We start from the raw sequence: 12605 nt of genomic DNA on the forward strand, positions 1-12605 counted from the left end.
CCGGAGGAGGAAGGAGGACCGGGGGTGGCGGCGAGCTTGGCCGGAGGAGGAAGGAGGCCCTGGGCGGCGGCGAGCTTGGCCGGAGGAGGAAGGAGGCCCGGGCGGCGCGCTGGTGGGAGCGGGCTCGGGTGGCGGCGGGATGAAGGGGTGGATCGGGGTCCTGGTGAAAGACGATGGGGGTGTGGGAGCTTCGGTCAGTTACCAGATTCGCGTCGATCGATCTATATAGGGCGCGGCGTAACAGAATAATATTCGATTACCGGTAACAGAATAGTCCAGCCCTATATATATATATATATATATATATATATAGATATATATATAGGCGTCGTATCTTATGCATCCGGGATGGTCCGTGAATCCCTGTATTCGTTGTCTCCTCGACCGGCCGATCGCCATCCCACGCACGCAATCAAAATCGGAAGGAAATTGCAAATACACGCCGCAGCAGCTCTTAGTTAAACCTGCTTATTTGCTAATAACCCCTCGGCCAAGCTAATCCCCGCTCGTCTTCCTCCCAATCCCTAATCACGGCCGCAACATGCATCCCATTGGCAGGCACGGCCGGGACGGCATGCATCTGGACGGACAATCGCGACGACAGAGTTCATCTGCCCTGACGATCTCCGCTACGGCCATGCGGGATGCATCTCTGGTTCCGAACGCCCTTTCAGCAGGATGGAAAAATCTTTGTCACGTGATACGCCGCAACTGCTTTTGGCGGCTCCTGCTGTTATGGATGTCCAATAAGCATCAGCAGTGATCCATAGTTCAAGTGCTGATCCTAAGTATGCCTCTGCATCTAGCCGGTTGGAGGCCCATCTCAGTTTCCTGTTATGGCTGTAGAAACTGTTATGGCTGTAGAAAATACTACTACTGCAGAATACGAATCAGATTTCAGTACTGTACATGGAGCTTCAGGTAATGACCAGGTTGTGTATGACCCAGACTATTTGTGTGTTGTACATGCGTACTACTTGTTATCTAGAGACTAACCATGTTGATGCATGTGCAGTGCAGCTACAGAATTAGGCAAAAGCCTGGAAACTCAAGTGAAGGAGGGAGAATTTGCTACCCCAAGAAAGAAAGAAAGCGTTCTTCAGTTTAATAAATTTTCGTTTGCCATGTCCCTGTTCAGTTCAAAGAGATATGCATGATGATGATTATTGTCATTCATTATTTATTTTTTAGTGCTCCTCTTTTACGCAGAGATGTGATGAGAAGTTGAAGCCAGTAGGGATGACATTTGAAGGCCTTGAGGCCGTGGAGGAGTTCTACAAGTCATGCACATCATGCGGGTTTTGAAGTTCGTGTTGGACAGCAAAAAAAGTTGGACAATGATGTGGTTCGGACAAAGTGTTTCATGTGCAATAGGGAAGGATTCAGGTCTGAGAAGAGCAAGGAGATTAAAGTTCAAGGCAAGGGGACCGAGATTGTGCGACCGATGAAGCCAAATGGTGTTCTATGATGGCCCTAGTCTACTAGAACACATGAATTTATATGAGTTATTAATGTTTATTCCTCCATGCACTGGATTATTGTAATTGATGGAATTATGTGTTTTGTGAAACTGTCTTCCTTTTATTTACCCTGACTTGATGTGTATTGAATGGAGTGTAGCAATCAGCAAGAGCACCAGCATACATTTTGTTCACATAAACCTGAAGCATCCTCTGTTCTTTGATGCAAACAATCAGCAGCTATCACCCAAGGGATTAATCTAGAAGAAACTTTGTCAGCCTGTAGCGTTCATCCCTTTATTCAGTTGTATAACAGTAAAAGCATCGAGTTCATTGAGTCGTCAATTATTACCAGATGTATTTACCAGCAGTAGTATGTTTCAGGTGTGAAAGTTTAACAACAGCATATGAATCACGCAAGGAGCAAACTCAGTTGGCAAACCCATGTCAACCTCCACAATAGCATTCATGAAAAAAAATTAAACAGGTGGGCGTTCAGAATATTGACAGTTTGGGAAGGTTGCAGCAAAAGCAACATTTTCTTGTTTGTCAATATGTAAATGACAAATAGGAATGCAGAGGAATGATAAGCGCCAAGTTATACTATGCCCTTGTTCAGCTGTATTGCATCACATATCGCATAACACCACAAATCATCGGGAACTGAGCAATAAGAAATTTGTTTATTTCTGAATTGTGCATTCACAACAAGCTACATTCACCTGTCTCTGAACTCACAAGCTATAGTCTGCAATGAATAAGCTCACAAGCTACAATCTGCAAGTACTTGAAACATTAAACAGGAACAATAAAATTCAGGACGTGGTCCTTGTTTGCTATGCAACGGGTTGTGCTCGCTTCCTACACGAGTCTCTTGCAGCAGGCGGACGTCGTCAGGTGGAGCAGCAAACGGCTGGATGCAGGCGCGGTGCAGTAGATGGTCTGCAGGTTGCGGCCGGTGGCGGACTTGCGTCGGTGACCGGCAAGAAGGTGGACGGGCGCGGTGCTACGCCAAATCGTGGTGGATCCCGCCGTGGCCGCCGAACGGATCCCCGAGGGCGTTAAGCCATTTGAGGCGAACAGGCGTGGAGGCAGGCCAACGAGGGACGACCATCGTCGTTGGGATCACCAGGTCATGGAGCCGTTTGAGGCGGACATACACGGAGGTGGCCCATGCGCGGCTGCCGTCCAAGGATTCATGGCTCCGTCGTCCGTGCCGCCATGGAGGGATTGAGTGCGATTGGATTGGGAGGAAGACAAGCGGGGATTAGCTTGGCCGAGGGGTTATTAGCAAATAAGCAGGTTTAACTAAGAGCTGCTGCGGGCGTGTATTTGCAATTTCCTTCCGATTTTGATTGCGTGCGTGGGATGGCGATCGGCCGGTCAAGGAGACAACGGATACAGGGATTCACGAACCACCCCGGATGCATAAGATACGACGCCATATATATATATATATATATATATATAGTATTAAAGTAAGGTGATATTCTTAGTTTCGTCCCGCGTCCTTATTAAAGCAAGGTGATATTTTTAGTTTCGTTCCGCGTCCCGTTCTGATGATATTTTGTATCCGAGGTGGTACTATTTTTTCACGTTGCGCAAGCTCGCTCGCACGTTTTTGTTTCTGACTCGCACGATCGCTTGACTGGGCCCGTTTTTGTTTTTGGCGCTCACGATCACTTGACTGGGCCAGCGTGGGCGATCGAAGCCCATCCAGGCAAAAAAAAAACGGCGGGCGTCCAGCACTTTATGGGCTATGAGTGGGCTTCATAAAATCAAGTAAAAGTAGTTCCCATGGAACATATAAACCTTCCTAGACTACCCGCGTAACCGGAGGCATTGAGCGCGCAGGAAGTTTTTGACCGCAGGATCGAGTTACTCGCGTAGCAATAGTGTTTATTTTGGCTGCTGCCGTCTGGTCAGCCGTCCATTCTTTTCCACGTTCTTGGCGACTTCAACAGAGGATGACGGGTGGGGTCATGAGCCCGTGGGGGCCAGCGACCAGAGTCTGGGTTTCTCTGGATGCTACGTGAAGATGGGCAGTGCGTGGGCTGTTTCTGATTGGCTAAGGCGATGCCAAAAGGTGGATTTTCGCTAGTTTACTCGACTGATCTCTAACCTGCTGCCTTCGGTGGTCCCTGTTGTCGTTTAAGCCCATCTCTCAGTGTATTGAGTACACGGTTGAACCAAAGGAGGGGCGAGGAGAGCCGGGACCAATCCTCTCCCGAAAACCTAGCACACCGAAAAAAAATTCTATAAGACCAGGTCTCACGGATTAGCAGGTGAGACCCATTCTGATGGATGACACGTGGCATTCATAAATCACAAAGCATCCACCCTACCCCTCACCTGAAATCAGGAGGGGAGAGATTAGATGCTTTATGATTTGTGAATGCCACATGTCATCCATCAGGGCGGGTCTCACCTGGTTTGTATGAGACCTGGTCTCATAAATTTTTTTTCCTAGCACACCAGGCCCCAATCCTCTTCGTCCTCGAGCCCCACGCCACACTTCTTCCCTCACGGCGCCGTCCAGCCTCCCCTGCTCCTCGACCATCCGCCTCTCGCGCCGCCGCCTTCTATTCCGTGCCTCTTCCCCGGCGCCTCGGAGGCGCTCGTCGCTGGACCCTCGCTGCCGGCCTCCTCATCCTCTTTCTTCCTCGACGATGTCGCGCTCCTCGCCCGCTGCACCCAGGCCGAACAGGCACCGGTGACACCGTGAGTAGGAGGAGCTCTTCCAGGATGACGGCAGTCGGAGGAGGATCCCGGGTCAAGGGCACCCCTGGCCCTGGGACTCGCTGTGAAGAAGCCACCGGACGAGATGCTCGAGCTGGGCGACGGCCTCCTCTTGTCTGCCTGGGAGAGTCCTCGTTGTTTTGGATGGGTTGCAACGGCCAGATGACCAAGGTATGTATTCTCCTCCCCTTCTCTTTTCCTTGCTTCTCACATGTTCACATAATTTCTCAAATTGTGATCTGGTTTTTAGGCTGCAGATGTGACCACCACCTGTTTGTATAAATGCTTAAGGAGGACTGCTCAGGGGAGGACAACATGTATGTTTGAAAGAGAGGGATGTAAAAGAGGGGGCTGGAGTAAGAGGAGAAGAGGAAGGAATGGAACCACTTGATGTCTCTTTGTCATCGACGCCATCCCGCCATTACGGAGATTTTCTTAGACGACGATGGGACGAAGAGCATAATTGGTTTGATGCCAAAAGTTGGCATGCCAAATTTTGGCAACTGCCAAATATTGGCTAGAGATTGGATGCTTGCCAATTCTTGTTGCCAATCTCACAAAAAGTTGCCAAAAGTTGGCAACTTTTGTTTTTGCCAAATGTTGGCTTACCAAATATTGGCAATGCCAAATGTTGGTAGCAAACCAATTATGCTCCAATACTCTCGCTCCTTGTGCTCCATATCTGTTGGTATCCTTTCTCGTTTCTTGTCTCCACTTCTTTCATGATTTACCTTTGAAATACTAATCCAGGTTGTTAGGCTAATTTGATTGATGTGGGTGTTGTAATAATTCAGGTTGTGCAGGACGTTGTGCTAATTTCCTTGATGCTTCATCAGGTTTCACTCTTTGATACATTGATTCCCAATTTTACGCAAATAACCAAAATGAATGGATATTATTTATGGTCAGACTAAATTATCCGTGGTTTTTGTGTGATTATGCTTAGGTTTTGGAAGAGTCGGTCTAAGGGGTGATTGTGCTCAGGAACTTTGATTGTTCTGTCAACAGGAGGAAAGTCAAGCCCCGGTATCGACCAGATTCATGCCCCGTGTGTTTAGATGATCTGGTCAGTTCTTGCGGTAAGAGAAGTAGCATCAAAAGCAGGGCTATGTCAAAGATCTGGTTCCCCCTCTTATTTTAATTGTTGTTGTTGGAGCGTTTGTGGTTGCCACTGAACCATAAATAATGCTTTTGGAGGTAGAAAATTATGTGATGTTTGTACTGAGGCCAGAGTCTAATCATTAAGCATCAATTTTTTGGATTACTTTTCACCAATTTTGATAAGTTGGTTGTCATTTTGTATCTATCTGCGCAACTGTGTGAATAATGTCAGATGTACTGTGTACATGAAAAAGATTTCACAGGGGTAATTGTTCGTGTTCTTTACCCATCTGCAGTCTCAGATTTTGTTTCATTATTTTTTGTTCTTTGTATGCATAGCCTATTAGTTAGTCACTTGTCCATACGTGTGTAGCACAGCTCTAAGTCATGCACATGGCATTTGAGATTTTCTTTGGGCGAATGATAAATATTGTTGATGAAAAGGTTGTCTACTCCTGACCTGTACTTTTCATTATCCATTAGTATATAGTTAATATTTATCATTGTCAACAGAGTGCACCTCAGGATGCCAGCTATTAAGTAGCCACTAAAATGTTTAACTCATGTACCTTCAGACTATGTCTGCTCGCTTTGGTCTGCTTGATGTTAGGCTGGATCTCAATCATTGTTTCACTGTTTGCCTCTCAGATTTGCTAATATTGGATTACCAAGGCGGGGATTGACCCTCGTGTTGCTATATTGGCTGTTGACATTGCTCCGAGGTATAAAACCCATCTGTACGCGTTGCATTGGTTAATTTTGTTGTGCTGATGTTTCCGTTTCATGCCATTGTCCACGAGTTCTACTTGCTGCTTATTTCCAATTAAGTATTTAGTTCCATAATGCTCTGGCCAACCTATTTTATTGCAACATTTGTGGTTCTTTTGTGCCAGATTAGGTGTTTGTATTGTTTCCCAAGTTCTTATGGCATACTTTCTTAAGATTTTTATTTGTGACACTTGCAGAAGTGCGGTTCAACATTAGTTAGTAAAATGCCCAGTAAGTTACTAAGGTGTAATGTAACTGCAATCCTTGAATGAATTAAGGTTCGCCTTGTTAGCTAAAAGATTTATGGTTTGATCCAGATCAGAAATTGCTTTCTTATGTGCTGGCAAAACATGATAAGCAGGTAATAAGCCCTCACTCCTTTGGGCAGATAGTTGTTGGATGTATTGCCATGTGACAGTATGTAGTACTCCCTCTTTTTTATTTGTGCCACATGGCAATACATTTCCTGAATCTTGTTATTGCGAGCCCCAGTTTGCTCATCTGATGCATACCCCAGATGCAAGTCCAGAGTAGTTATATAGCATTACATGGCAAATCGATCTTTTCTTGTGGTTTAGTAGTTGCAGCTCTATCGGCCATAGAAGAAAGCAATTGGATTTTTTAATCTGCACATGTGGGATTGCTGGGTGTAGATAGGATAATAAGATACCACTACAAACAATGGCAAAATACATTTTACTTAGTATCTTGCATAAATACGTACTCCCTCCGTTCCGAATTACTTGTCGCAGGTATGGATGTATCTAGATGTATTTTAGTTGTAGATACATCCATTTCCGTGACGAGTAATTAGGAACGGAGGGAGTACATGTGTGTATTAGACTTCTCTAGCTAACCTCGAGCATTAATTGTACATCTTGGTAAATGTACTTAGTTGCTTAGTTTACTGGCAGTTACGAATAGTCAGAGCACATACATGCTTGGTTTTACTTAAGTTAGCAGTTGCCATCCTGTAATTACTAAGAACTGATATGTGGAAATTAGACCTGAAGAAAGTGTGCCTCCCTGTTTTCCGGAGAGAATTACTTCTGGTTACATACTATGGCCAAATTAAGTAGGCTTATATAATAAGCTTTTTCATATTTTTTTCTTATAGAAACTGAACTGTTATTTTGTTAATATATCATAGTCATTCTTAAAGACCCTATGGCTGGTTGCCAAACATGTGCAATAATTACTTGCTGAAGCACATGTCCTAATTTATCATGGGTTTTGTTGGCGCTTTCATATCCAGCATGATTAATCAAGGTTATTACAAAAAACTTGCAGGTTTAGTCAACCAAGGGAGTGCAGTTGCAACGCTGGAAAACTTGCAAGGCACAGAAGGAAGATCCATCAACTATGTAGTTCAATAGGTAAATCAATTTCACACTGGTGAGAACTCCAAAACTTTGCTTTCCCCTTGACACAACTTCGATTTTGCTTCTCCTATTTATCTCATGTTGTGCTTTTTATTTTTTTACTTTTACCCTCTATATCCAAATTCAGTAGCGTACCAAATTGGAATAACATTCCTTCACTCGTGGTCGTACCGTAATGTTTGCCTTTCCCAGTCAGCAAGAACCATCTAGCACTAATGCTTGTTCTTACATTTGGTGGCACTGCTTCAGTGGATGTCATGATATAATCCATTTTAAGTGCAGCTCACTACAAATTAGAAAGTGTTTGATCTTACATACTCCCTCCGTTCGGAATTACTTGTCCAAGAAATGAATGTATCTATATGTATTTTAGTTGTAGATACATCCATTTTTGTGACAAGTAATTCCGAACGGAGGGAGTATATTTTTAATTGCAACACCGTCAGTTCCAACCATGGACATGTCATCAGGGTAACCGACTGCTAGGTCCCAGTGTTTTCGATATACTGGTTACTTTTCGTTGACGAAGGGACTGATAGCTAACCCGTGCTATTTTCTGAACATCATATGTGGAAATAAATTTATGTGACAAGTCAGTATCTTTGTGAGATAGGAAAAACAGATGCCCATAATCTTTACTTCTTGCTATAAAATAAAAAAATCTGCAATAAATTAAATAGTCAGCGTAGAAAGTTGGCTGGGAACTCCTAAAATTAGTTTGCAGTGAGAATGATTATAGGGATAGGATAAAAGAAGGAAAACATGAACCCAACCTACATAAGAAATCAACATTTTCAGTTATCTTGTGACTGTTGCTAAAATAGTTCACCTGATTCCAGTTCTAAATATAACTATAACTCATAGTTGAGCTAAAGTTGTACCCACTAAGTCTGGTGATAGGGCTCGGGCGACCTAGCCGCCGCCGCCCCCGCTCCCCTTTACTCCCTCGCTCCACCCGCCACCGCCGGAGGAGGCCGACGAGCAAAGCCCACTCGGTGGATGGCGGTGGTGGGGCACCCTCGTCGCGCGCCGCAAGTCTTCGGCCCTGGACGAAGGCCTGCATCCGGCGGCGGCTGCGTCTGGCCAGGCGCGGGCAAGCCGGGGTGGCGGCCCTGGGCTCGGCGGCGGCGCTGTTTCCTCCTCTCCCTCGTCGGGAGAGTGGGGGGCGGCGCTGAGGCTGGCCATCGTCGATCTGGTGCGGCGCATCTGGTGGTGTGCGGCGTGCCTGTGGGTTCGGCCGTGAGGACGGCGAGCCGTAGGCGTGCCAGATCTGGAGGTATTGCCCCTCTCCCTTCCATGCATCCCTTCCCAGTCCCTGGTTCGGTTTGGATCTTGCCGGATCCACCTCCGGTGTGTTCTGATGGAGCAGATCGGTGTCCGGGGGAAACCTTGGCTGCCTTAGGCTGACCGGCAGCGGCGACGCCGATTTTTGGCGCCGCTTTCCTCCTTGGGGGCGTTGCTGAGGGCACCATCTCTCCTCTCCAACCCATGTCCGGGTGAAAGCCCAAGATCCGATGCGGATCGGGCGTCGGCGGCGCCCTGTGCACCGTAACCTTCCTGGAGGCGACGCCAAGGACATTGGGATCGGATGGAAGGGTCTGCAGGTGAGGGGTGGGGGTGTGCTGCCTCCCTTCGGTGGAGCGGTGTTTCGTTCTACATATTCTTGGCGGCGGCTCTTGGCGGCATGGAGCAACGGAGGCTTGGCGTCAGATGTGTGGTGACGGACACGCGCAGGAGGTCGACGCTGTCTGGCGTCGTGGTGGCGTCGGCGGCAGCGAGACCGGGCAAGGCCGTTACAACAGTACAGCTCTGAAGATGGATATGTGGTAGGTGGTTGTGGCGGCCTCATACCCGGCGGGCGGCCTGGTTGAGGAGCACGCCGGACTGGTGGGTGCCCATACCCGACAGGCGTCCAGGTTGGGACCTTAGGTCTTTAGATGTTAGGTTTGGCTGCGAGGTCTGTTTGGTATTAGGCCCAGACCATCAGCGCCCCTTCATCAGTTAGATAGGAGTAGCGACAGAGGTTGCGAAGATGGTGACTTTGGTCTTACTGTTGTACGACTTTGTAAGGTTTTGTGCTAATAATTAATAAAGTGGCCGTATGCATCGACCAGATGCAGAGGCCGGGGGTATTCCTCCTTTTCGAAAAAAAAACTAGGCCGGGGGTATTCCTCCTTTTCGAAAAAAAAACTAAGTCTGGTGATATGCTTTATATTGTGAGACTAACAGAGTATTTGTTTGCCTTTGGAAACTACTTGATGCTACGGGGTCCTATAAATAGACGTATAAATGTATTTATAATTCTGTTGGTGACAGCAGTCTGAAGGAAGAAATCTGAACCATGAATATGCTCTACATGCATTACCATAGCAGTGGATAAATTATGCACAAATGGTTACTCTCAAGAAATCTTCAATTTTAGTACTTAATGTTGCACCATGAGAGATAAGTAGGCGAAGATGACCACTGAGTCTTGCCTTGACCTAGAGCAAGCAAATGCAACTATTTCTTTTAGCGAGATATAGACACTGAGTACAACTGTGACTGATATTTCATATATTGTTCTAATATTTTATATATTGTTCTGAAAGTAATTTTCTACGGGTTCTTAGTTATGAACACAATACCTTGTGAAAAGCCAGCATGTCAGCGAAAGGTGAAGCAATTTCTTGTGTGTAGCCTGCTCAAATATGCATTTAACATAATCGAACTTACTATCATGTATCGAATGTCTAGCATTGAAATCATAGATCCATCGTGCACAACTTGAATTGTGTCTTTTGTATTATTACCATATGGCAGTACCTTTGTTGTGCCTCTAATTAGATTGCAAATCCGAGGATTTTTGTCGATCTAGCATTACTATCAAATAAAATAATGTGGCTTTGTGGGTTAAGACTGATACTGATACTTCACTTTAGTTGCTAAAATATGTACCTCAATGTTTTACTACTTGTGCGAGGGTGAACATGTAAACTGTGATGGTTTCTAAAGTAGCTTATGTAGCTCTCCATTATGAAATTTTTCATCATTCTAATTTATAAAGAAATATTTGCTCGTGTTTATCTATTTTGTTTGATGCAACTCTCATCTAGAAACTAGAATATGAAACTGTTATTATCTATCAGGTGAGGAACTCATGGGCTTGTAATAGGAAAAAATAATTGCAAGTATAGTTTCAGGAAATGAATGTGTCTAATATAACGGCCAAAGAAGGCATGAGGCTATAATATCATTTTTGTTCGCATTTCTTTCAGGAAGTCACAGCTAGGGGTGGTGGGCGGACATAACCGCATGTTAGCCTTTTATGTTTTTCTGGATTAAGTGTGAGCTAGCGTTAGATTCTTTTCCTGGTACATAATTGATATGTACAGTTCCACACAATCATGATCACCATATAACAGTCTGATTAGAACCCATCTGATTGACACTGAAGCATGTAATGGGCTATCTGTAGTGTATCTCATTTTTTTTAATGCGGCATTTCCTGTATGTATATGCTAAAATCGAGTTTTTTGTCAATCTCTACGTTGTCTGAGTTTCCAATTTTTTTTCTTGCTCCGTCCTTCAAAAAATTGTGGTTGTTACCAATACCAAACTTTGTTATCTTCACAAAAAGTGCAATTTCATAGTAAGGCTGGAAAGATGATATTTTTTATGGCAGATGTACATTTTGACTATGGCAGTGACCTCTTTTATTTGTCAATGTATCGATCATATGCATAACGATCCTTACCATGCACCTAAAACTTAAAAGATACTCCCTCCGTTCCGAATTACTTGTCGCAGAAATTGATGTATCTAGAACTAAAAAATGTCTAGATACATCCATTTCTATGACAAGTAATTCCGAACGACAAGTAATTCCGAACGGAGGGAGTAGAAGTATTAAAGAAACACAAACTGTTTCAAAACACTGTGGGCTTGAATTTGGACCTTGTGCCATTTGACTATGTTACTCGAATAAGATAACAAACTATGCATGCTCAAGTATATATTTTCAAAGATGAGTTATCCTTCATTTTTCATCTTATAAAGTGTTTGAATTAATACACTACTAAAACATACTTCTACTAACAGAGTCAAATACTAAAACCGACTTTTATTAACAAAGTTAAATATTTTTGAAACAGTTGGGTTTGACATGGTCTATGAGCTTGCTCAAACCCAAAGTTACGAAAAAATGCAAATATTTTCAAAGCGTGCGTGGTTTCAAATGGTCTCTGCGCCAAATGGCGCACCAGGTCATCTAGTGGTGAGGAATCGACCACAGCACCTTCTGTATCGAGGGAACATGTGGCAACCAACAAAGCTTACATCTATTTGTGATTAATCCCACCTTGAGAGTTTATATTTAATTGCAATGACTTATATACGTTCGCTACTTGCTTGCAGTATCAACATGCCTCCTTGAGACTCAAAACCACAGAGGACAGAGACTAGCAAGGAATTAGCCCCGGGATTGTGTAGCTGCCATGCAAAAAAGGAGAAGGAGAAGTGATATCGTGGGGCTGGATTTGTGTGTCTTTATAAAGGATGCGGGATTGCTGCTAATGCATCCATAATTAAGGATAATATTTGCACAATTAAGGAAGGATTGCTGCAAGCCGGTCCTGTCATCCCGGCCGGGTTGCCTCCGCCGGTTGGCCATGAGGGGTTTGCGTGCCCGGAAGAAGTTCCTCGCGATGTGACAGCAAGCGAGCCGGTTGGTGCGCGACACAGAATCAGAATCCGCCCTATGCCAACCAAGGATAAAATGAAAGTAAATTGCTGGAAGGGAAGGGAGAATAAGTTCCCCTATTATGACACAGAATAAGAATCTGGCCTAGGCCACGAACACTTTGTAATTTAAAGAGCGATCGAATTTTGACTTGTACATTTTCTTATGAATAGCCGATTCTTGATGGTACACTAAACTTTTCTTGCTACCGAAAATCCTAAAAAGATAAAATTGAATGAGGCAAAGACAATAAGCTGCTAAGAACTCAGCAGAGCCAGGTGAAGGAGAAAGGAACTAGGAAAAAGTTGAGAACCACATATAAGCTTTAGATTAACTATCCAAAACCGGTATCATGCTTTGAATAATTGATGTGGGTGTCTATTGGCTAAAGGAGTGTGATATGTTTTTCTCATGTTGCAACGCACGGGCATATTT

The 12605-nt window shown here is 44.6% G+C and overlaps 1 long non-coding RNA gene across 5 annotated transcripts; it reads left to right on the plus strand.

Annotated features, from left to right (window-relative positions):
- The first annotated feature begins 3945 nt into the window (after window positions 1–3945).
- Window positions 3946–12342, plus strand: LOC119276516. Of its 5 annotated transcripts, none has more exons than XR_005136643.1 (7): window positions 3946–4370; window positions 4450–4887; window positions 4994–5035; window positions 5146–5278; window positions 5949–6022; window positions 7359–8726; window positions 11846–12342. It is a non-coding gene; the product is annotated as an uncharacterized LOC119276516 (long non-coding RNA). The 5 variants fall into 5 exon arrangements; XR_005136647.1 differs by having other exon boundaries at window positions 7359–7444; XR_005136646.1 differs by having other exon boundaries at window positions 7359–7463; window positions 11846–12322.
- Window positions 12343–12605: the final 263 nt, after the last annotated feature.

The sequence above is a fragment of the Triticum dicoccoides genome, chromosome 3B (assembly GCF_002162155.2).
Source record: "Triticum dicoccoides isolate Atlit2015 ecotype Zavitan chromosome 3B, WEW_v2.0, whole genome shotgun sequence".
Lineage (NCBI taxonomy): Eukaryota > Viridiplantae > Streptophyta > Magnoliopsida > Poales > Poaceae > Triticum > Triticum dicoccoides.